This window comes from Sphaerodactylus townsendi, linkage group LG08 (assembly GCF_021028975.2).
Source record: "Sphaerodactylus townsendi isolate TG3544 linkage group LG08, MPM_Stown_v2.3, whole genome shotgun sequence".
NCBI lineage: Eukaryota > Metazoa > Chordata > Lepidosauria > Squamata > Sphaerodactylidae > Sphaerodactylus > Sphaerodactylus townsendi.
Genome location: NC_059432.1, coordinates 112,444,674 through 112,467,990, shown reverse-complemented (window position 1 = coordinate 112,467,990; position 23,317 = coordinate 112,444,674). Strand labels below are relative to the sequence as shown.

Below are 23,317 nucleotides of genomic sequence, written 5' to 3'. Positions count from 1 at the left end.
GTTTTTCCTCTTGTAAACTGTCAATAAAAGGGCTTGGGGAGAAACGGGACGGCAGAGTTGCCCCCTGCATCTCTCACTGGCCGAAACAACATGCTGTCTCCATTGCTGTAAGACAACAACCATCCACCTTTACCTTTTAATCAGTGAATCTGCCATTTCTCTGCACCTCTTCTAACAAAGGGAATCTTTTTATAGTAATCCTTCTCCCGCCCCCGCCCCCACCCCCACCAACCCACTTGGCTTCTCCCCCCACCCCCACCCCCACCCTTCTTCTCGTCTCTTCGACTCTCAGAAGGGGTGCCCAGAAACCCTCACTTGGCTTTCCCCAGCTGCTCGTGCATGGGGGGCCACTGCTGCATGACGCAAAAGGCCTCGGCCTGAGACTCGGAGAGGTGAAGCCAGTCAGAGAACACTGAACTGGACGGACTGGCAGCCTGATTCAGGAGAGGGCAGCTTCAGGTGTGTTTAGGGAGGGGCTGGGGTCCCGCACTTGGAGTCCTGTGTCCAGTTCTGGTCGCCACATCTCAAAAAGGATATTGAGGAGATAGAAAAAGTGCAGAGAAGGGCAACGAGGATGATTGAGGGATTGGAGCACCTTCCTTATGAGGAGAGGCTGCAGCAGTTGGGACTCTTTAGTTGGGAGAGGAGACGGCTGAGGGGGGATATGATTGAAGTCTATAAAATTATGCATGGGGTAGAAAATGTTGACAGAGAGAAATTTTTCTCTCTTTCTCACAACACTAGAACCAGGGGGCATACATTAAAAATGCTGGGGGGAAGAATTAGGACTAATAAAAGGAAACATTTTTTCACGCAACGCGTGATTGGTGTTTGGAATATGCTGCCCCAGGAGGTGGTGATGGCCACTAACCTGGATAGCTTTAAAAGGGGCCCAAATCCCTTTCCTGGTCTGTGACTGATAGCACTGACCCCTGTAGCGTGTATGTGAAGTTTGGCTTTTTTGCCCCTATGTGCATCACTTTGCATTTTGCTACATTGAACTGCATTGAACTGCATTTGCCATTTCAACCTCTGTTCCCAGAAGCTCATACCCACTTCTCTGCTTCTTCTCCAAATACACAGGAGGAACCAGTTTGAAAATCTGAATGACTCAAGAACTACAGGGCTGTGGATCCTCATATCTGTGAGGCGGCCTCGCAAGAGCGTCCTTCCCTCCAAAAGGACTTCTGCAGATCCAGCCTGCAGACAGGTGAAGTCAACGGGCACTTTCACACATGCAGAATAATGCACTTTCAATCCACTTTCACAGGGAGACATTGGGCTGGCTTGTTAATTGGCAGGGGAGATGCTCTTCCGCACAGTAAAATCCAGCTGCGAAGTGCATTGAAAGTGGATTGAAAGTGCATTATTCTGCATGTGTGAAAGTGCCCAGCAACTGCCCATATCTGAGCCTTCTCCATTGTGGCCTCCCCCATGTGGAACAGCCCACCCAAGGAGGTCAGGAAAGCCCCTCACTCTCCCGGCTCCCGAAAACTGCAAAACTGAGCAATTCAAGAGGACTTTTCTATGTTCAAGAGGCAACAGGGTCGCACCGAACAAACCATTTCACCACGTTACTTGGATAAATCCACAGGGACCAGGGTCGATATTATTTTGCACCCTTTACTGTGGATTGGATCTTATTGTGTAATGTTGCATCCTCTAATGTGCCAGGCTAACATTGATGCTCGGCTTCAGTCCTGTTCCTAGACTTCTGGCTGGTTCTACAACCCAAATCTGATTTCATTGTTTACTGAACGTCCCCCTCTGCGGATTGAATTGATTTATTCTGTGTAATCCACAAAGCGAAAATGGCAGACTGTAAGCAGTGTTAAATAAATGAAAGTTACCACCCCAACGCCTCCCTCCCCCCACCCCCACGCTCTCATGTGGTTGATCTTGGGACACCCCTCCCTTCACTGTGCAGCTCAAATGCTTTCTTCAGAGCAAACGGGGGCAAAGGGCTCGTTAACCCCTCGCTCCCCAGTGTGAGCAGAATCAGAATCAGAGGCTTTGGCAAAGTCTCTCCTTCTGTAACTGGTTGGTCCAAATGTTGAATTCACCATAACTGAAGCTCAGAACTGATAGTGCAGCAGAACTGGTCCGGGGTTGGGTTGAACATAAGAACATAAGAACGAGCCAGCTGGATCAGACCAGAGTCCATCTAGTCCAGCTCTCTGCTACTCGCAGTGGCCCACCAAGTGCCTCTGGGAGCTCACATGCAGGATGTGAAAGCAAGGGCCTTAAGAACATAAGAAAGAGCCTGCTGGATCAGACCAGAGTCCATCTAGTCCAGCTCTCTGCTACTCGCAGTGGCCCACCAGGTGCCTTGGGGAGCTCACATGCAGGATGTGAAAGCAAGGGCCTTAAGAACATAAGAACGAGCCAGCTGGATCAGACCAGAGTCCATCTAGTCCAGCTCTCTGCTACTCGCAGTGGCCCACCAGGTGCCTTTGGGAGCTCACAGGCAGGATGTGAAAGCAAGGGCCTTAAGAACATAAGAAAGAGCCTGCTGGATCAGACCAGAGTCCATCTAGTCCAGCTCTCTGCTACTCGCAGTGGCCCACCAGGTGCCTTTGGGAGCTCACCTGCAGGAGGTGAAAGCAAGGGCCTTCTGCTGCTGCTGCTGCTCCCAAACACCTGGTCTGCTAAGGCATTTGCAATCTGAGATCAAGGAGGATCAAGATTGGTAGCCCTAGATCGAGTTCTCCTCCATAAATCTGTCCAAGCCCCTTTTTAAAGCTATCCGGGTGAGTGGCCATCACCACCTCCTGTGGCAGCATATTCCAATCACAGTTGCGTGAAGAAGTGTTTCCTTTTATTAGTCCTAATTCTTCCCCCCGCATTTTCAATGGATGCCCCCTGGTTCTAGTATTGTGAGTTGGCTGCAGAACTCAATCCTGGGGGGGGGGCTTGTTCCCCAACCCCAGTTCTAATGCAAGGAGCAGCCAGGGAAAGCAAAAGGTGGTATCTGTGCTCAGGTTAAATTAAGCAGCCACGACCCTCCCCAGCACATACTGCAAGCCCACGAGTCTCCTCTCCTGCACTGCTGGGAAGCCTTACCCAAATCTGAACACACCTGAACATGCAAAGGAGCCTTTGACCAAATCAGATCCTTGGGCCATCAAAGTCCACCCTCACTCAGATTGGCAGCAGCTCCCAGGGTCTCGGGCTCAGGAAGGGCCTTTCACCTCACCTGCTACCTGAACCCTTTACCTGGAAGTGCCATGGATTGAACCGGGGACATTCTGCATGCCAGGCAGATGGCCCGCCGCTGAGCCACGGACCTCAGACGGAGGTTTTTCACATCACAAACCACCCGGCTTGTTCGTTTTTAACCTGAGAGGCCGAGGATTGAACCAGCACCTTCTGTATGCCTAGCTGATAAGAACATAAGAACATAAGAACTAGCCTGCTGGATCAGACCAGAGTCCATCTAGTCCAGCTCTCTGCTACTCGCAGTGGCCCACCAGGTGCCTTTGGGAGCTCACCTGCAGGAGGTGAAAGCAATGGCCTTCTGCTGCTGCTGCTCCCGAGCACCTGGTCTATTAAGGCATTTGCAATCTGAGATCAAGGAGGATCAAGATTGGTAGCCATAGATCGACTTCTCCTCCATAAATCTGTCCAACCCCGTTTTAAAGCTATCCAGGTGAGTGGCCATCACCACCTCTTGTGGCAGCACATTCCAAACACCAATCACACGTTGCATGAAGAAGTGTTTCCTTTTATTAGTCCTAATTCTTCCCCCCCAGCATTTTCAATGGATGCCCCCTGGTTCTAGTATTGTGAGAAAGAGAGAACAATTTCTCTCTGTCCACATTTTCTACCCCATGCATAATTTTATAGACTTCAATCATATCCCCCCTCAGACATCTCTGATGCTCTGCCACTGAGCCAGGACCCCTCCACAGACTGTTCGCCAGAGCAGTTAGAAGAGATACTGATACAAAACCCTTCGCCACTGAAGTGCTCTGTGAATGCTACCATCCTCTCCCCACAGTGAAAGATGCTCCAGGCACACCTGGCGAGGGGGGCTGTCCCTCTCTGAGGAATTATCCCGGGGACGAGGGTGAAGATACTTCAGCAAGCAAAGGCAGTGGTTAATGTACCGTCTCCAACCCAAATTATTCCGTTTCTTGTCCCTTTTTTCCTTACCCCGCTCCCATAACAACTTCAGAATGCGCTGGCAGGAAACTGCAGAGACTCACTACAAAACTCTGCAAAACGGATGCTTGCTCCTGGTCCACAGTGGCTCCTCCCCACGAACTTTAGCGGCAGGCTTCACCGCCCACTGGTGCCCGCTGCAGCAGGAAAAGCCTCTCTGGCTCAGCCGCAGACCTCACAGAAAGCCGGGCTACGGCCAGCTGCTTCCTGAGTGAGCATGAGCATCCGTTTGCCTGCCCCAGGCCCAAACAGCCAAACCCGAAGCCCAAAGCAGCCCATTAGAAATGCAAGGTGCAGGATGATGAAAAGGAGCTGTTCCTCAGGATTTCTAGCAGCTTTCTGGCACCTGTTTGGGGTCAGATTTTCCCCTCCAGACCTGTTAAAGGAGCGGGCTGTGGAAGAGTGATTGGCAGGATCAGGAAATCTCAACCACTCGGCCCGAACCTTTTCCCCACCCAAAGCTGAAAGGGAGAATCTTTGGTCGTTGCGACAAAACCCTCCAAATTATGCCCTGAGCTCAGCGCAGAGACACGGTCTGCATACGACGGTGGTGGCGAATCTATGGCACGAGTGCCACAGGCGGCACTCAGAGCCCTCTCTGTGGGCATCGTACAAACAGAGTGCCCCCCCACACATCTAGGATGGCCTGGGCCACTGGGCTCGATTATTGGCATTAAACCCATGGACCTAGTTTTGAAAGCAGTGTAGGTAACCCTATTAAATGCTGTTAAACCCCACTGATTTTCATGCAAAGAGCTAAAAGCACGATCCTTTACCTGGGAGTAAGCTCAGTTGCTAGAAATGGGGCTTGCTTCTGAGTAAACTCTCCTAGGGTCGTGATTCACCCGTTGGAAGAGTTGCACGGTTGCTTCAAAGCAAAGCCACCAACTACCACCAAGCTTACTCCTGAGTAACGCACACCTCGGAGCCAACCGTTTTTTCTAAACTAAAACCTCAGTATTCAGGTTAAATTGCTGTGTTGGCACTTTGCGGTAAATAAGTGGGTTTTGGGTTGCAATTTGGGCACTCGGTCTCGAAAAGGTTCACCATCACTGGCATAATGCGAGAGCGGCCAGAGTCGCGTCTCTCTTGGCCCGGGGCAGTTGGCATTCGACCATGCAGGGGAACGAGCGCGGGGGGCCAGAAGCAGGCATTGCCCGCAAGCTGTCCTCTTGAAATTTGTAAAGTTCCTTATAACATTTTTGGTAGAAACATTTTCTCCTTCCAGTGAGACCGTTTAGTCAACTCAGGGATGGGATTCAAATAATTTAACAACCGGTTCCGGTGGTGGGATTCAAATGATTTGCAAACCGGCTGGATCCCACCACTGCAGGGGTGGGCAATTATTTTTTCCATGGGGCCACATAGGAAACAGAAAATATTGTGGAGGGCCGAGCCAAAAGGCTGAACTCTTCTGCATAATATTTATTGTATTTCTTTATATAAAAAAGCAGTAAATAGCATTGTTTTGACAAGCGGGCAAGACTAGTACTGTATATACTGGCGTATAAGACTACTTTTGAACCCTGGGAAATCATCTGTAAAGTGTGGGGTCGTCTTATATGCCAGGTACTTTTATATGGCTTAGTATATCCCAAACTCCATATTTTAACTGGAAAAATGGGGGGTGCGTCTTATACTTCCAGTGCGTCTTACGCCCGGTATATACGGTATATGTTAAAGTTATGCAATGAAAAGTGAGGTTGCCTTCCAAAAAAATGTAATTTATTCACACAAATTTCTCAAAACTATGGTAGACAAAATGTTAACATTTTTTACAGCTATTTGTGACTCATCGCGGGCCAGCCAGGGTAATCCGGTAGGCGGATGTGGTCTCCATGAGCCCATTAATGCTTGGGTCTGCACCACCCGGATCAATTGGGCAGAATGCTTTTAAATCGCCACTTAGACACACAAGGACGAGGGGAAGGGTAAATATTTACACAAATTGTGCAAACGGCTCCTACATTCTTAAAGGGTTGTCAGGGGGAGGCTAGAAAAGAGAATGCTCAGGGCCAGACTGGGTCTTCAGGGCCCCCTGCTTGAGATGGCTCCCTGGAGAGAGGGTTCTAATCTGCCTTCCTTCGGCGTCTCTCCCCTTTGCTGGCAGCCTCGGGAAAGTCCTGCAGGCTCCTGATGCAGCTCCCATCTCTGGAGCGAAGCAGAGCCACTGCTAGACAAAAGCTTGCCAACCTCCAGGAAGGGCCTGGAGATCTCCTGGAATGTCAACTGATCTCCAGAACACAGAAATCGAATTTGGAAAGGGGAGGTTTAGAGGGTGCATTAGGTCCCGTGGCACTGCTCCCCAACGAGGCCCCTCCCTTCCCCAAACTCCACCCACCCCAAACTCCCAGAAATGTCCCCACCTGCAGCTGGCACCCCAGCTGGCCAGAGAGTCAGCACAACCAGCGTGACGCTACAATGAGAGCTTTGGAAAAGGAGAGCCCTTCCTGCGCCTGCCCACACCCAGAGATTATCGCCCACCAACACTGCTCACTGCAGGCGGCTGCTCTTCATTCCAGCGCACCCACATTTCCTGCCCCAGCCTGCCTTTCTGCCCTGGGGTGTCCAACCAATTCAGACAGCATGTTAAAAAAAATGGGGAAACAACGAGAAGGGCACCGTAAGCAGGCAGGACAGAACAGGAGACGGAGCAGGGGAGGGAACAGCTCCGGCATCTTGAGGTGGAAGCAAGCGCGCAAGCGAGCCCTACACCCTGTCTCCTCTGACTGGCAGCACCTCTCCAGAATCTCCGGCAATGGGACCCCTGTGGGCCAACTGCTGCCCTCCACCGCGAGCGAGGGGGCCCTCCGCCCCACTTCCCATCTACACCACGGAACCGGCGACCAACCAAAGGGCGCCTGCGCTAGGGAGGGCCCAAGACGTTAAGCACAGCTGCAAGAGCACTTTGTAAAATTGGAAACAAGTCACACAAGTCACCATAAAGCCGCAGATCGGACAACTGTGGCTTCCCCACAACCAGCCAAGGCGAGGGAGGTCCCTGCAGCCCTGCTGCCTCCGCCGTCCCAAAACCCAGAGGGGCCCGTCCTCCCTCCCCTTCTGAACCCGCCTGCCCCTAACTGAAAGCAGAAGCCCTGGGAGAAAGGTGCAGCTGGTGGCCCCTTTAAGTTTGGAGCAGCGCTCTAAACCGTTGCCAGCACTCAATCTGCACTACGTGGGACCAGGGGTGGGATCCAGCCGGTTCGCACCACTTCGGCAGAACCGGTGGTTAAAATGGCGCTTGTAAACAACCAGTTGTTGAATTATTTGAATCCCACCACTGGATGGGACGTGCTGCAACACCGCGGGCACAAGCCAGCCTGGCTCCTCCTCCCCTCCATGGAGCCAAAAAGGCACTCTTCAAAACAGCAAGACGTTTGGATGGCAGCCAGCTGAGAGGAATGCACTGGCACGGCTTGCCCCGGCTACACCACAGGACCACGCCCTGTGGCTCCACCCAGCCCTGTTTGATTCCCAGCTCTGCCACCTGAGCTGTGGGAGGCCTATCTGGGGAATTCTGATTAGCCTGTGTACTCCCCACGCATGCCAGCTGGGTGACCTTGGAGCTAGTCACAGCTCTGCAGACTCTCTCAGCCTCACCTACCACCTCAAGGGTGTTTGTTGTGAGGGGGGAAGGGCAAGGAGGTTGTCAGCCCCTTTGAGTCTCCTGCAGGAGAGAAAGGGGGGATTTAAATCCAAACTCTTCTTCTTCTTCTTCTTCTTCTTCTTCTTCTTCTTCTTCTTCTTCTTCTTCTTCTTCTTCTTCTTTTTCTTCTTCTGTTGGAGGTTTCCCCACAAAAATCCCACCCAATGCTCCAAAGTGCAGAAGAGGAGGAGGAGGAGGAGGAGCAGTTTGAACTTATCCCTCCCTTTCTCTCCTGTTTACAAACACCCTTCCATGGTGGGCCACTGCGAGTAGCAGAGAGCTGGACTAGATGGACTCTGGTCGGATCCAGCTTAGCTTGTTCTTATGTTCTTGTGTTCCTCTCCCCCACAACAGACCCCTTATGAGTGTGGGGCTGAGGAACTCTACAAGAACTGAGACTAGCCCAAGGTCACCCCTCAGGGAATGTAGGAGTGGCGAGAGCAATAAGACTCCACTACTCTGTGGTAGAGGGAGCAGGAATCCCAGCCGGTCCTGTCGATTAGGAGTCCAAGGCTCCAACACAGCAGCACCGGACAGCCAGACGAGGCAACCCAGGAGACCCGTGCGCCTGGGGCCACAAGCCCACTACATCCCAGCAGCAAGAACTGAACCCCACAGAAAAGTTTTCCTCACTGTCTCCTGCTCTGACCAATGGCTTTCACAGGGCCAAAATTCAGCCGCCAGGAGTCAGGGATCTGCGTTGGTGGGGGCGCCCCCACACTCCGCCCTCTGCTGGCCCCTTGCCCTGTTTGTGCCCCAGTCTGCCCAAGGCAACGGAGGTGGTGGGGAGATTGTCAGTCCCCTTGACAATCTCGGTGTTCCTTGGGGGGTCTCCCATCCAGATCCTGACCAAGCCGGGTTAGCCACCCTGGGCAGGCCAGAGGAGGAGGAGGAGGAGGAGGGGAGGAGGAGGGGGGGAGGAGGAGGAGGAGGAAGAAGAAGGAGGAGGAGAAGAAGAAGAAGAAGGAGAAGAGAGGGAGGAGGGAGGAGGAGGAGGAGGAGGGAGGGAGGGAGGGAGGGAGGAGGAGGAAGAAGGAGGAGGAGGAGGAGAAGGAGAAGGAGGAGAAGGAGGAGGAGGAGGAGGAAGAAGGAGGAGGAAGAAGGAGGAGGAGGATTTATATCCCCACTCTCCTGTAAGGAGACTCAAAGAGGGCTGACAATCTCACTTGCCCTTTCCCTCACAACAAACACCCTGTGAGGTGGGTGGGGCTGAGAGAGCTCCAGCTGTGACTAGCCCAAGGTCACCTAGCTGGCGTGTGTGGGAGTGTACAGGCTAATCTGAATTCCCCAGATAAGCCTCCCACAGCTCAGGGCAGCAGAGCCGGGAATCTGTTACACACTGTGTCATGAACAAGATCCACCAGACCAGGGACCACACAGCCACCACAACCAGTTGAATCCAGCCAGAGAAGCCTCCGACAATAAAACAACCTAATTCTCAACAACCGACATTTTCCAAGGCCAGAAGATATAAATAATAATCAAGCATTTGCATCCCCTTCTTCTCTGTCTCATCCCAAACAGCTGCAGAAAACAAAAGTGCAGTTGTGCTAAACATCTGTGGTTAGTGGCATGGATAGTTCCCACCTGGACCCTGTAACAGAGCTCCAGGGCTCCAAAAGAGCTGCCAAAAGCAAGGGGTAAAAGCCAGCAGCACAAGTCAAGAACTGAGGAAGAGGAAAGAGAGGAGGAGGAGGAGGAGTTTGGATTCATTCCCACCTTTCTCTCTCCTGTAAGGAGACTCAAGGTGGCTTACAAGCTCCTTTCCCTTCCCTCTCCCCACAACAGACACCAATGAGGCAGGTGGGGCTGAGAGAGTTTGGGAGAGAACTGTGACTAGCCCAAGGCCACCCAGCAGGAATGTAGGGAGAGTGGGAAACACATCTGGCTCTGCCAGATAAGCCCTCCAGTCACTCAGGTGGAAGAGTGAGGAATTAAACCCGGTTCTCCAGATTAGAATCCACCGCTCTTAACCACTACGCCACACTGCAGGGCAGATATGGCAGTCCCAACCCCAGTCCTTCTGCTAGGGGAACAACCAGTGGGTATGAGCAGCACAGCCATTGTTAGGAGGCTTCAAATCGGGCTCCGTGCACTGACCTCACGTGGGTCTAGCTCAGCCTCGGCCTTGCTCAGATCTTGGAAGTTAAGATGAGAGGACCCAAATCAGTACTTGAACATAAGAACATAAGAACCTAAGAACGAGCCTGCTGGATCAGACCAGAGTCCATCTAGTCCAGCTCTCTGCTACTCAGGCAGTGGCCCACCAGGTGCCTTGGGAGCTCACCTGCAGGATGTGAAAGCAATGGCCTTCTGCTGCAGCTCCCCCCGAGCACCTGGTCTGCTAAGGCATTTGCAATCTGAGATCAAGGAGGATCAAGATTGGTAGCCATAGATCCACTTCATAAACCTGTCCAAGCCCTTTTAAAGCTATCCAGGTGGAGTGGGCCATCACCACCCTCCTGTGGTAGACATATTCCCAAACACCTATCACACGTTAAGTGGAAGAAGTGTTTTCCTTTTATTAGTCCTAATTCTTCCCCAGCATTTTCAATGGATGCCCCCTGGTTCTAGTATTCTTGAGGAAGGAAGGAAGGAAGGAAAGGAAGGAAGGAAGGAAGGAAGGAAGGAAGGAAAGGAAGGAAGGAAGGAAGAGGAAGGAAGGAAGGAAGGAAGAGGAAGGAAAGGAAGGAAGGAAGGAAGGAAGGAAGGAAAGGAAGGAAGGAAGGTTGGTTCAGTTTCCTTATTTCACAACGACCGTGTGAGGGAGGCTTGGAAAAACAGGCAAGGAAACTGCTGCGGCACGTGGATTCAAACCCTCAGATTCCCCCACCCGCCCCCCAGCACTCCTGAGTCGAGGCTTCCAGAGAAAAAAAGTGCCTCACGGTTCAGCTTCCAGGGCACCTTCAGCCCTTAGGAAATGAAATACCTCACCCCGCCCTTAAACATCTGTCCCTGGCAAAGGGGTGGTTCCTGCCTTCCCAAGTACAGGTACAGTTTAACAAAACATTAATTCAGTTTTACAGAATAAAACGTGACTCCGTTTTGCAGAACTCACAAAAGGGCTGGTGTGACATGGGCAGCTTAATCTGGAAAGTGCCATCCCACGTGGGCACCCAACGGGCAGGAGAGGGCATGCTCTTATCTCTGGAGGCTGTACAGACAAGCATCAACTAGACCGGCATCCTTACACATAATTCAGGCCGCATGACGCTTTCACTACCCCAGTGCTCAAATAACAGACAGGCTGGCAACCAATATGCCCATTTCACGGGGACACAACAGGGCTGCTGTAGTGCAGCAAGTTGGCCTCCCGCAAAGGCCCACTGCTGCTGGTGGGAAGCCCAGCGGCTCATCTGGCTCCAACACAGCTTCCAAGGAAGCCCCCAACTAACCCTGAGTTGTAGCCTCTTTCTCACTCACCAGGAAGTCTGATTCCCCAAGGATGCAGATCTGAGCATGCTTACTTGAGTAAGTACCAGTGAATTCAGTGCAACTTACTTCTGAGTAAATGTACACTGCCCTGGGTTTGGACCCTGCTCCCCAGACTGGAGGCTGACCAACCATCCCAAGACGTGTTAGGGTGGCCGGAGAGAGGAACCCAGCAGCTGCTCCAGATGCACTTCAAAGGCGAGGCAGGTGTGTATTCCTACGCGAGGGTGGGTGGGTGGGCTACAGCCCCTCTTCAGGGACAATAAATTGGGGTGCAGGGAGTCACCCAGATAAGTCTGCTTGGAAACTGCTCCGAGATATTTGGCCACCCACTGGAAGGAGTTTCCGTGTTCCTGGGTGTGACCTTCACAAAGGGGGGAGGGGGGACACTGTGGTTCAATTCGGGTGGTGGTGGTGTCTGCAGTCCCTTAAGCCTGAACCCGCCCCTGATCCGGATGCCCCGCAAAGCCAGGCTCCCGGGTGCGCTGCATTCACGGGCGGCGGCGGGAGGCAGGGAGGAGAGACCTGTATCCCTGCTAAAAGTTGTCACGTGAATGATGGGGGCAACCCCAGTCCACGTCCAACAGTCCCTTCTTTAGCATGATCCGGTGCGTGGAGACCCTGGGGCCGGCGGGGCGGGGCCTCTCCGGTTGGCGGGCAAGTATCCGGCAGCCCCCGGAGCGCGGAAGCCAAGCAGGGACGACTCCGGGGGGTGGGAACAGGGGACGCCCACGACCCCGGAAGCGCCTCTCGCCACGGAAACCCCACCAGGGCTGCGACTGGACGGCAACGTTCCCAGCCACTCTGCGCGCGCTCAGGGGCCCCTCGCCCCCCTCCCTGCCTGCCTGCCTGGCGGACTGACCCTGGCCTGCGCCGGGCGTGCCTGTTCCTGGCGCTGCAGAAGCGCACCTTGCCGAAGACGCCGAGCAGGTGCCGGTGGCAGAGGGAGCCGCCGTCGCGGGCGGGGCTGGGGTGCGGCGCTTGGAGGCCGAGACCCGCTCGCTGGTGGACTCGCGCGCCTGCCGCTTCTGCCGGATCAGCGAGCTGGCGATCGCCGCCGCCATGGCCCCCGCCCGCCCGCCCGCGACCCTAGCGCCGCCCGCCCCCGGCCGCCCGAGCCCCCGCCGCGCCCGCCCCCCGGCCGGCCCCCATCGGGGCCCCCGCGGGCAGCGGCCAGCAGCGCAGGGCCGGCAGCAGCAGCGGCGGCGGCGGCGGGGCCCGGGGCGAGGGCGAGGGCGGAGCGCGGACGCGGCCGGCGACGCTCACGGCTCCCCGCCGCCCGGGCTGCTGCTGCCGCGGGATGGGAGGCGGCGCCGCGCCGAGGTGCCTCCGGGGCTCAGGCCGGCCCTCATGGCCCCTCCGCCGCCCCTCGCTCGCCCGCCCGCCTGCTGCCCGGCGCCGCTCCCCCGAAGGCGCGCGGGCTGGGGACGGGGGGCGGGCTCTCCGCGGCGGCGGCTCCTCCTCCGCCCCCCCGCCGGCGGCCCCCGCCTCGCCCAGCGCCCGGCTCCGGCTCGGCTGAGCTGCCGCCGCCGCCGCCGCCGGGGACCCTCTCGCGCTCCGCCCGGGGGCTGCCGGGGCTCCGCATGGCCATCCGTGGCGGGGGCTTGGCCGGCTCTGGCGCCGTCGGAGCAGGAGGCGGCGGTGGCGGCGGCGGCTGGGTAGCGCGGGAGGCCCGGCGGCTGCGGCCCCGCCACCCCCGAGCCAGCCAGCCAGCCGCCCGCCTCGACGCAATCCTACGTGACCCAGGTCCGGATGAGCGGCTGGCCGGCCGGCCCACGAGCAGGGAGCCTCGCCGCCGCCGCTGCCCAGCGCCCCGCCGGAGGGAGGCACGGGAGGAGGGCGCCGCCGGGCCGGCCAGCCACCCTGCAGCAAAACTCCGGCCGAGGCCGGGACTGGGGGGGGGGGGGCGCTTGGGCCAGAGGCGAGGCCTTCTCCGCACTCCCCCCCCCCGCTCCCGCTGCCTCCCCCAGCAAAGCTGAAGGCCCAGGACGGGAGCGGGGAGAGGGTCCCCCGGGGGCAGCGGAGGAAGCACAGAGCCAAGAAAGCCCGCTGTGCCCCCCCCCCCTGCCTTGAGAGAATTCCCCACACGGTAGCCAGCCCAGGACTGCAAGCGGGCCGCCCGGGCCAGAGGGGGGAGGGGGGAGGGGTCTCCGGTCCAACCACACCAAGGGGGGGGGGGAAAGGCTCTCACACCCATATGGCACCCCCAGCCTCCAAGCAAGCACAGCGGGGGGTGGGTCGCAGTGCGAATCGAACTCCACATTCATCAGTCTCCTGCCACTCAGGTTGACAGTCACGCGTCCTGCCGGGATTTGGCAGCCCGGCTTCCCCCCCGCCGCCCCCCCCCCGTGAGCCCGCAGACCCTCCCCACTCGCAAATGCAAATGAGCCTTGAAAACGGCCTTTGCATCACTGGAGAAAAAGCCCTGAGATGAAGGCTCGGGCGAAATGCACCGGGGGAGGGTGGAGGGGGGACGGACAGTGGCTCAGCATGGCCAGATCAAGCATGGTCAGTGGTCCAGTGGGGGACCACCAAGGACGGACTCTGCAGGGGGAAACCCCCCCCCCTTCTCCTCTGCCTCATAACCCCCTTGCTGGGGTCACTATAAGTCGGCTGTGACCTCAGGGCACGCTTTCCCCGCAAAACATAGCTGGACCCCTGGGAAAGGCGGAGGCCCAGCACAGCTGGCCTTGGGGCCTAAAAATGCCCTCAGAACTTCCTCCCCAGTGAAACCACAAGTCAGGCCTTGTGCCAAGAGGATGTGTGTGTGTATGAGAGGGGGAGGTTGATCTATTCTTGGTGACCTACTTGAAATCCCTCTGGCAGTTGTGTCTCCGTGGGGGCTGCGCCCACCTCTGAGAGTGCCCTCGGTTACCCATCACAGCATATAAGAACATAAGAACTAGCCAGCTGGATCAGACCAGAGTCCATCTAGTCCAGCTCTCTGCTACTCGCAGTGGCCCACCAGGTGCCTTGGGGAGCTCCCAGGCAGGAGGTGAAAGCAAGGGCCTTCTGCTGCTGCTGCTGCTCCTGAGCACCTGGTCTGCTAAGGCATTTGCAATCTCAGATCAAAGAGGATCAAGATTGGTAGCCACAGATCGACCTCTCCTCCATAAATCTGTCCAAGCCCCTTTTCAAGCTATCCAGGTGAGTGGCCATCACCACCTCCTGTGGCAGCATCTTCCAAACACCAATCACACGTTGCGTGAAGAAGTGTTTCCTTTTATTAGTCCTAATTCTTCCCCCCAGCATTTTCAATGGATGCCCCCTGGTTCTAGTATTGTGAGAAAGAGAGAAAAATTTCTCCCTGTCCACATTTTCTACCCCATGCATAATTTTATAGACTTCAATCCTATCCCCCCTCAGACACCTCCTCTCCAAACTAAAGAGTTAGTCATATAGAATTAGTCAGAAGGGACCCCCAAGGGCCATCAAGTCCAACCCCCTAACATCAACAAAGATCCCTTGACTGTTCCCCTGGGCCAATGAAAAGTGGTGATACAATGGTTAAAGTGCCGGACTTGGATCTCGCCGGCTGAAGTTCAAATCCACAGTCTTGCCGCCAAGGCTGGGCTGGGTGACCTCGGGCCACGCACGCACTCTCAGCCTAATCTACCTCACAGGACTGTTGTTGAAAGGAGGAGGAGAGAACGAAGTGAGCTGCCTTGACTCCCCACTAGGGAGAATGGTGGGGAAAAAATGAAATACCCAGGCGGCCTCTCCCCAGACTGAAGTGCTTTGGGGGGCTGCTCAACAAGGCCTTGTTGTGAAGGCAAAGGTCTTTGTTCTGCAGGGGGGCTGCTGCTGCTCCCCCTTAAGAAAGTCCCCAACCTGGGCCTTTGGATCTGGAAGGGACTTTACGCTGTTTCCTGCCTCAACCTACAGAGGGGATTTTACTAGAGAGCCAGTGGCTAGATAGGACTTAGGAATTGGTCACCTTTACTCTATCATGCTGACTCTATCCCTTTGATGTAGACTGATACTCTTAGGGACTTCCTCCCTTGCTTCCGCCTAGAAGAAGAAGAAGAGTTCAGATTTATATCCCCCCTTTCTCTCCTGCAGGAGACTCAAAGGGGCTGACAATCTCCTTGCCCTTCCCCCCTCACAACAAACACCCTGTGAGGTAGGTGGGGCTGATAGAGCTCCGAGAAGCTGTGACTAGCCCAAGGTCACCCAGCTGGCGCTTGTGGGAGGGCACAGGCTAATCTGAATTCCCCAGATAAGCCTCCACAGCTCAGGTGGCAGAGCGGGGAATCAAACCCGGTTCCTCCAGATTAGATACACGAGCTCTTAACCTCCTACGCCACTGCTGCTCCTTCTCCTGCCTACTTCTCCGAACCTCTCCATCTTACCTTCACCATGCCTAGGGAGAGGATGTGTCTCCTACGCATCCGCCTCCATCCGGCTAGAATAGATTAGTTAGTGAACCTGTCTCTCCACTTTTCTATCCAGAATGGAGTTCACTAATAAATACTCTTTTTATTTATTAGATTAGAAACTACAAACGACTCTGACTTTCTTTTGTGTCTGAAGTTCTCTCTAGCCAGCTCAGCCACGCGTGTGTGCCCAGGTAAGCGTCCCTCTGTGCCGCTCTGCTACTTTTGCAAGGGAAACACACGCACCAGGTGTGGTTCTCCCTGTTGGGATAAGTGCTCCTGGTAGTTGGAGATTATCCCTTTTCGTGGCTAGCAGAGTGGCACGGGTGGCTAGAACACAGCAGAAGCCTGACCTCGTGTGCGTTCGTGTGTGTGATGGATCCCTATGTGTGGCAAGCTTACACAAAAGAAAGTCGGAGTCAGTTGTCGTTTCTAATCTAATAAAAAGAGCATTTATTAGTGAACTCCATTCTGGATAGAAAGGTAGGTAGATAGAGTCACTCTGCTATCCTAATCTAGCTGGATGGGGATGGATGCGCGGAGCATCCATCCTCTCTCTAGGCATGGTAGGAAGAAGAATGGAGAAGGGGTCGAGGAAGAAGCCGGAAGGAAGGAAGTCCCTGAGAGTATCAGTCTGACATCAAAGGGATAGAACCAGCATTATAGAGTAAAGGGGTCAAATCCCGAGGTCCCTATCTAGCCACTAGCTCTCTAGTAAAAAAAACCCTTTGTAGGTTGAGGCAGGAAACAGCGTAAAGTCCTTCACTTCCAACACTCCCAACATGGGACAGATTTGGTTCTGCCCGAGACCCCAGAGAGCCACTCGGGTTGGCCGATGCTGGCCCAGTTTAGCGTTTGACTGCGAGGAAAGAAAGCATTCCATTCCTGGGGCCACTGCTGGGTGGGCTCAATTTGGATCCGATTTTGCCCTCCAAATCACAAGTAACTTTTCCCCACCGTCAATTTAAAAATACAGCTTTATTTATTTTCTATCTTGGGCGACGTTGCCTGGCAACAGATGATGCTGTGGAGTCAGAGCATATGGGAGTCAGAGGAGGCTGTTCGGAGGGGGGGGGGGCAGCCAAAACCAGCTTTGGGGTTCTGCAGCATTCTTTTGAGGGGGGCAGGAGAAGCCGATGTGCCGTGCAGGTGGGATTGGCCAGCAGCCAGCTAGTCTGACACGCCTCCCCAAAAGTCACTCAGCGCAGGCCGGGCCACAGAACGCCACAGTCAAGAGAGGAGGCAAGACCACCTGGAACAAAAAATGTGCCTCAGGATCTGTGCATTCCAGGTGGCTCGAGAAAGTGAGCCAGACCACATTCTGCCTAGGGAGGAGTGAGGGATTAAGAGAGTGGGCGCGGCTCCTCCTCAGCTTTCCTATCCAAGCTTCACAGTTCAAGGGCTGTTTAGGGGTGAGCAAAAGAGTCATTCCCATCTCTGCGGCAGCCACAGTCAGGATCTGCTTCACACGCTGTGTGCTTCCGCCACAGTAAGTAGATGCCCCAGCAAGCCAGGGCATGTCGGCTGCCAGGCCATCCCCACAAGGGAGGCTACAAGCTTCTCAGCAGTCCTGTCTGCCAGATGAACCCACCCTGGAGCCAGCCAGTGACACGTTTGGATTGCATCAAGGCACACCAAGTCACCTGTAGGTCAGATGATCCGGGGCTCAGCTGGGATCCTGGTCCCGACTCTGCCCTCTCAGCAAAACAGCTACACCATGAAGAAGAAGAAGGAGAAGGAGAAGAAGAGGAGGAGGAGGAGGAGGAGTTTAGATTTATATCCCCCCTTTCTCTCCTGCAGGAGACTCAAAGGGGCTTACAATCTCCTTGCCCTCCCCCCCTCACAACAAACACCGGGGGTCGCTCCTTCCCTTCACCTCGCCTCCAGGCTGAGCAGGGATGGAAGCTTTTAATGCCTGCATTGCAAAACGGAGAGGCAAACGTCTCTCCTTTTGGTGGTGGTGGGTTTTCCGGGCTGTGTGGCCGTGGTCTGGTATATCTTGTTCCTAATGTTTCGCCTGCATCTGTGGCTGGCATCTCCTTTTGTCTGCAGCACGTTCCATGAAAACGCACAAAAAGGCTGCGACCGGCCAAGCACGCTATCGAATTGTCGAAGGCTTTCACGGCCGGAATCACTGGGGTGCTGTGTGGTTTCCGGGCTGTCTGGCCGTGTTCTAGCAGCATTCTCTCCTGACGTTTCGCCTGCATCTGTGGCTGGCATCTTCAGAGGATCTGATGTTGGGAAAGCAAGTGGAGTATATATTGTTTCCTTTGTCTATAGTCATCCTGTGTTTGTGTGGAGTTTGTGTATAGGGTGACTATAGACAAAGGAAACAAAGGCCAGGATACTTCTATTCAGATGCTCCCACCAGTGACCTTGCTATCTCCATTGTTACTCCCATGCTGTAGACTTCATTGTTACTCATACTTCTATTCAGATGCCCTCACCTATTGACCTGGTTGTCTTCTTTGTTATTCACAGACAATGTTTCTTCACCCACCCTGGACACTCCAACAGGTATATATACTCCACTTGTTTTCCCAACATCAGATCCTCTGAAGATGCCAGCCACAGATGCAGGCGAAACGTCAGGAGAGAATGCTGCTAGAACACGGCCATACAGCCCGGAAACCACACAGCACCCACCCTATCGAATTGTTCGCTGGCAGACCAACCCAAGGGGCTCCGGCACATTAAGGGTCAGCCCTCCTCCACGCACCGGTTTCTTGCCACCTTCGCTTGTTTTCAGTGGCCATAGAACAGATAGCCACAGAAAGCACACGAAGGAAGTCGTTCATCACTTCCATTTAACAGTCAGCCTGCCGGGGGGAGATCCCACTCTCTGGCTTTCTGCAAGCTGTGCAAAGCTGAATTATTCAAGATGGCTTTTCAACTCTGGTAATCCAGTTGCACGGTACAAAATGCCCCCCCCCCCCCGCAGTTACTTGGATAAAAGAGTGGGCCTGTGGTCTGTGCTGCTGTGTAGAGCGTGTTGTAAGCAGGATCCTGTTATGTAATTTTCACAGAATCGTAGAATCATGGAGTTGGAAGAGACCCCCCCAGGGGCCATCCAGTCCAACCCCCTGCCCTGCAGGAACACATAATCAAAGCACTCCTGACAGGTGGCCATCCAAACTCTCTTTAAAAACCTCCCCTCCGAGGTAGAGCATTCCCACTGTCGAACAGCCCTGACTGTCAGCAAATTCCCCCCTTTTCCTCCACTTTGAGCCCATGACTCCTGGTGCTAATCTCTGGAGCAGCAGAAAACCACCTCCCTCCCTCTTTGACATGACATTTGGCGAAACTTAATGTGTCATGTTAATACTTATGCTCTGTTTCCTTCTGGCGGTCCCAGACTTCTAAAATCCTACTGCATGATGATGCCCTGAACGTCTCGACTGGACCAACTGACTGCGTGCGATTTGCCTTGAGCCCCTGAGAGAAAGGCGGACCATAAATAAGATCAATAAATGCATAAATAACGCGCTTGGGAACCCCTCTTTGGGGACTCAGGGAAGCCAAGGTCATGCAACGGAGCCAGTTCAAAGGTCAAAGTGGTGTTGGCAAACGGAGCTTGCTTGAATTTTCATTGACCAGAAAGTTCATCCCCCGTGCAAAAGAGCTCTCTGCCGAGACAGGGCAGCAACCAAGGAGTGGAAGCTGGAAAGTCGCTGGTTTAAATCTCACAGCCCCCAAAGCAGCCCCCCCCTTCTATCTTCCTCTACCTCCACCCCCCCTCCCCATTGCAGCATATGGATAACCTGGCTGTCAACTTCCCAGGCACCAGAGCAAAAAGTTGCTTATTGGCCCCCTTTGCAAGCAGAGAAGGACGGAAGGAGGCTGGTGAAGACTTGAGATTCCAAACACCAATCAGACGTTGCATGAAGAAGTGTTTCCTTTTATTAGTCCTAATTCTTCCCCCCAGCATTTTCAATGGATGCCCCCTGTTTCCAGTATTGTGAGAAAGAGAGAAAAACTTCTCTCTGTCCACATTTTCTACCCCATGCATCATTTGATAGACTTCAGTCCTATCCCCCCTCAGACGTCTCCTCTCCAAACTAAAGAGTCCCAAACGCTGCAGCCTCTCCTCATAAGGAAGGTGCTCCAGTCCCTCAATCATCCTTGTTGCCCTTCTCTGCACTTTTTCCATCTCCTCAAAATCCTTTTTGAGATGCGGCAACCAGAACTGGACACAGTACTCCAAGTGCGGTCGCACCACGGCTTTATATAAGGGCATGACAATCTTTGCAGTTTTATTATCAACTCCTTTCCTAATGATCCCCAGCACAGAGTTTGCCTTTTTCACAGCTGCCATGCATTGAGTTGACATTCCCATGGAACTATCAACTAAGACGCCCAAATCCCTTTCCTGGTCTGTGACTGATAGCACTGACCCCTGTAGCGTATCTGTGAAGTTTGGATTTTTTGCCCCTATGTGCATCGCTTTACATTTTGCTACATTGAACTGCATTTGCCATTTCTGAGCCCACTCACCTAATTTATCAAAGTCCGCTTGGAGCTCTTCGCAATCCTTTGCGGTTCTCACCACCCTACATAATTTGGTATCATCTGCAAACTTGGCCACCACGCTACCCATCCCTACTTCCAGGTCATTTATGAATAGGTTAAAGAGCACTGGTCCCAAAACGGATCCTTGGGGGACACCACTCCCTACATCTCTCCATTGCGAGAACTTCCCATTTATGCCCACCCTTTGTTTCCTGTTCCTCAACCAGTTTTCAGGGCACTTTTGCTCAGCTTCGACTGGTGCGTCAGCTGCACCCATTCCTGGTCAGTCAGATCTAGCCACAGTGATCCATGCCTTAGTTACGTTTACACTAGACTACTGAAATGTGCTATGCCTGGGGCTGCCCTTGAAGAGTGTTTGGCATCTGCAGCTAGTACTTAATGCTGGGGCTGAGCTTCTGGTTGAGAGCAGCTATTGGGAGCTTGTGACCCCCATACTACAGCAATGACCCTGGCTACCTTTCAGACAGTGGCGTCCCCCCCCCCCAAGTTCTCCCTTTGTCCTGGCTGCAGGCCAGAAATCTGATCTAGATGCTCCAGAAAGAGGCCCGTGTCTGTGGGGAACTCACACAAATCCAGCCTGTGGCTCCTTTGGGCCTCTCAAACGAACACCTGGCAGGATCTTTAATATTCAGCTCCGTTTCAGAAAGAGGGAAGAATAAAAGGCGCAAACCCCCCCCCCCCCGCCCCGGGCGCACATTATGCAGGGATGGCGGACCATCTACCGTGCCATTTTCGCAGCATGCTGGGTTCTGCGGAGGGGCAGCGCTCCCCGCCCTGGTTAGTTCTGCTTACAATCCCGTCTTCCACATCGTCAAGGATGCTTATTAAGCAGAAAGGAGACCGACGCGTGATGTTTTATTAATCTTCCGTCCCCTGCAAGGGAGCCCCTCCTGCACGTAGCCACAGCATTAACATTCGGGCGGCTTTGATGCTCCCGGGCGTCTCAGCGTGGGCGGAAGGCTTTCCAAACAGGCAGGGTAAACCCTGAATTTACAGCATTTATCCCGTGTCTCCCTTTGGCTTTGCAGTAAAACCTTTTGTACGCAACCACTGAGGAAGAATCTGCTCGGATGTGCTGGGATCCTAAATGCTTCAGAATTGTGCCCTTCTAGGCACCCTATCTAAGCCCCTATCTGGGGAGGGGGTAGAAACCCACAGGAGTCTAGTAAGACCTCTATTTGCACATTTGTTTAGAATGTATTCCCTGCTTCACGCATTCCAGAGGAACCCCCTGCCCGAATAAAACAGATGCACCCCACTTGGTTGCTGTCCTCAGTTTGAATCCTGCCTTTGCCATAAATGCAGGGTGGGGGGCTTCAGCTGGGCCCTTCCCCTCGACCTCATTGTGGGAGACCGCCTTGCAAGGTTGTTGTGGGGCTAATGACAAGGTCAGGTATGCAAAGTGCTGGGGAAACTGGAAAGCCAATCAAAGGGAACAGCTGAATCCAGGCAGCGCGTTTCATTGCCACGGTACCAAAAGCTGCTCGGTGGTCATCATTTAGAGAAGAAGGCTCCAACATCTTTGATAAATACAGGCAAATAAGTAGCAACTGAACTGACCTTGACTGAATTGGCCCATTAGATAGAATCATAGAGTTGGAAGAGACCCCCAAAGGCCATCCAGTCCAACCCCCTGCCGTGCAGGAACACACGATCAAAGCACTCCTGACAGATGGCCATCCAGCCTCTCTTTTAAAACCTCCAAAGAAGGAGACTCCGCCACACTCCAAGGCAATGCATTCCACTGTTGGAACAGCCCTGACGGTCAGGAAGTTTTTCCTGAGGTTTAGGTGGAATGTCTTTTCCTTCACTTGCTTGAACTTTACATTGGGCAGTCCAGAATGTTGTGCACAGTTGAGGTCAATCTTTGCCAATCTGGTTTGCAGGGATTGGGGTGGGGGGGAAGAAACTTGAATGAGAATTGATCCTTCATAAGAACATAAGAACAAGCCAGCTGGATCAGACCAGAGTCCATCTAGTCCAGCACTCTGCTACTTGCAGTGGCCCACCAGGTGCCTTTGGGAGCTCACCTGCAGGAGGTGAAAGCAAGGGCCTTCTGCGGCTGCTGCTGCTGCTCCTGAGCACCTGGTCTGCTAAGGCATTTGCAATCTCAGATCAAAGAGGATCAAGATTGGTAGCCATAGATCGACTTCACTTCAGCTAAATTTACCATGAAGGTAGAAAATCAGAGTTAGTAAAGATGGGGGGGGGGGGTTGGGGAACTCAGCAGTATTCAGGATACATGAACATACCAGGCTGTTTTACACTGACCTTTGGCCCATCAAAGTCAGGATTGCCTGCTCAGACTGGCAGCTGCCTGGTCCTTTTCAACTGGAAAAGCCAGGAATGGAACTTGGGACCTGTTGCAAATGGACAGAACGGCAAGTTCCCACTGACCGGTCTTTTGAGGTCAAGGGATGGCCCAGGGAGTGCAGCCAGGCTCCATTCTGTTCTTGGAACCAATTTTTCAGCAGCTCCTGTGTTTCCTACCTCAAACAAAAAATGCCCCTCTCTGGCTGGGGTAGTCATTAGTTGGCACTGAGCAGAGGCGTTCCTCCCATTGGGCAAAGTGGGCAGCTGCCCAGGGCGCCACCTAGTGGTGGGCAACAAAATTGCAGGTTCGTTTGTGGGGGATTTTGTATTTTCAGTGTTTTTCCGTTTTTGGCCTGCAGGGGGCGCAGATTTTAGGCTAGCAGCACCAAAATTTCAGGGATTTTTTGGGAGACTCTCCTGATGATATGACCCGGGTTTGGTGAGGTTTGGTTTAGGGAGTCCAAAGTTATGTGCCCCATCCCCCATTGTTTCCAATGGGAGCTAATAGGAGATGGGGGCTACACTTTGAGGGTCCATAACTTTGGACCCCCTGAACCAAACTTCACCAAACCTGGGTGGTATCATCAGTAGGGTCTCACGAAGATACTCTCAAATTTTGATGCTGCTATCTTAATAATTGTACCGCCTACATTTCCCCAGATTCTCTTTTTAAATCTAGATTTGTGAGTTGGGGGATGTTCTATAATGTGATGGTGACTTTGAAACGATCTGGTGGAAAAAATCACGGTGGGGGAGGGTGGCTGCCCATGAGTAAGTAACAAGCCTTTATTGGCATAAATAAACATACAAAATAAGCATACAAAATTTGCCCATTATTGCTCACAGTTATAGACAC

General features: G+C 53.8%; 1 protein-coding gene across 1 annotated transcript in view; it reads right to left on the bottom strand.

Annotated features, from left to right (window-relative positions):
• Window positions 1-23,317, bottom strand: part of FGF12 (fibroblast growth factor 12) — a 262,754-nt gene that overhangs the window by 98,491 nt on the left and 140,946 nt on the right. The gene's annotated exons all lie outside the window — the stretch shown is intronic.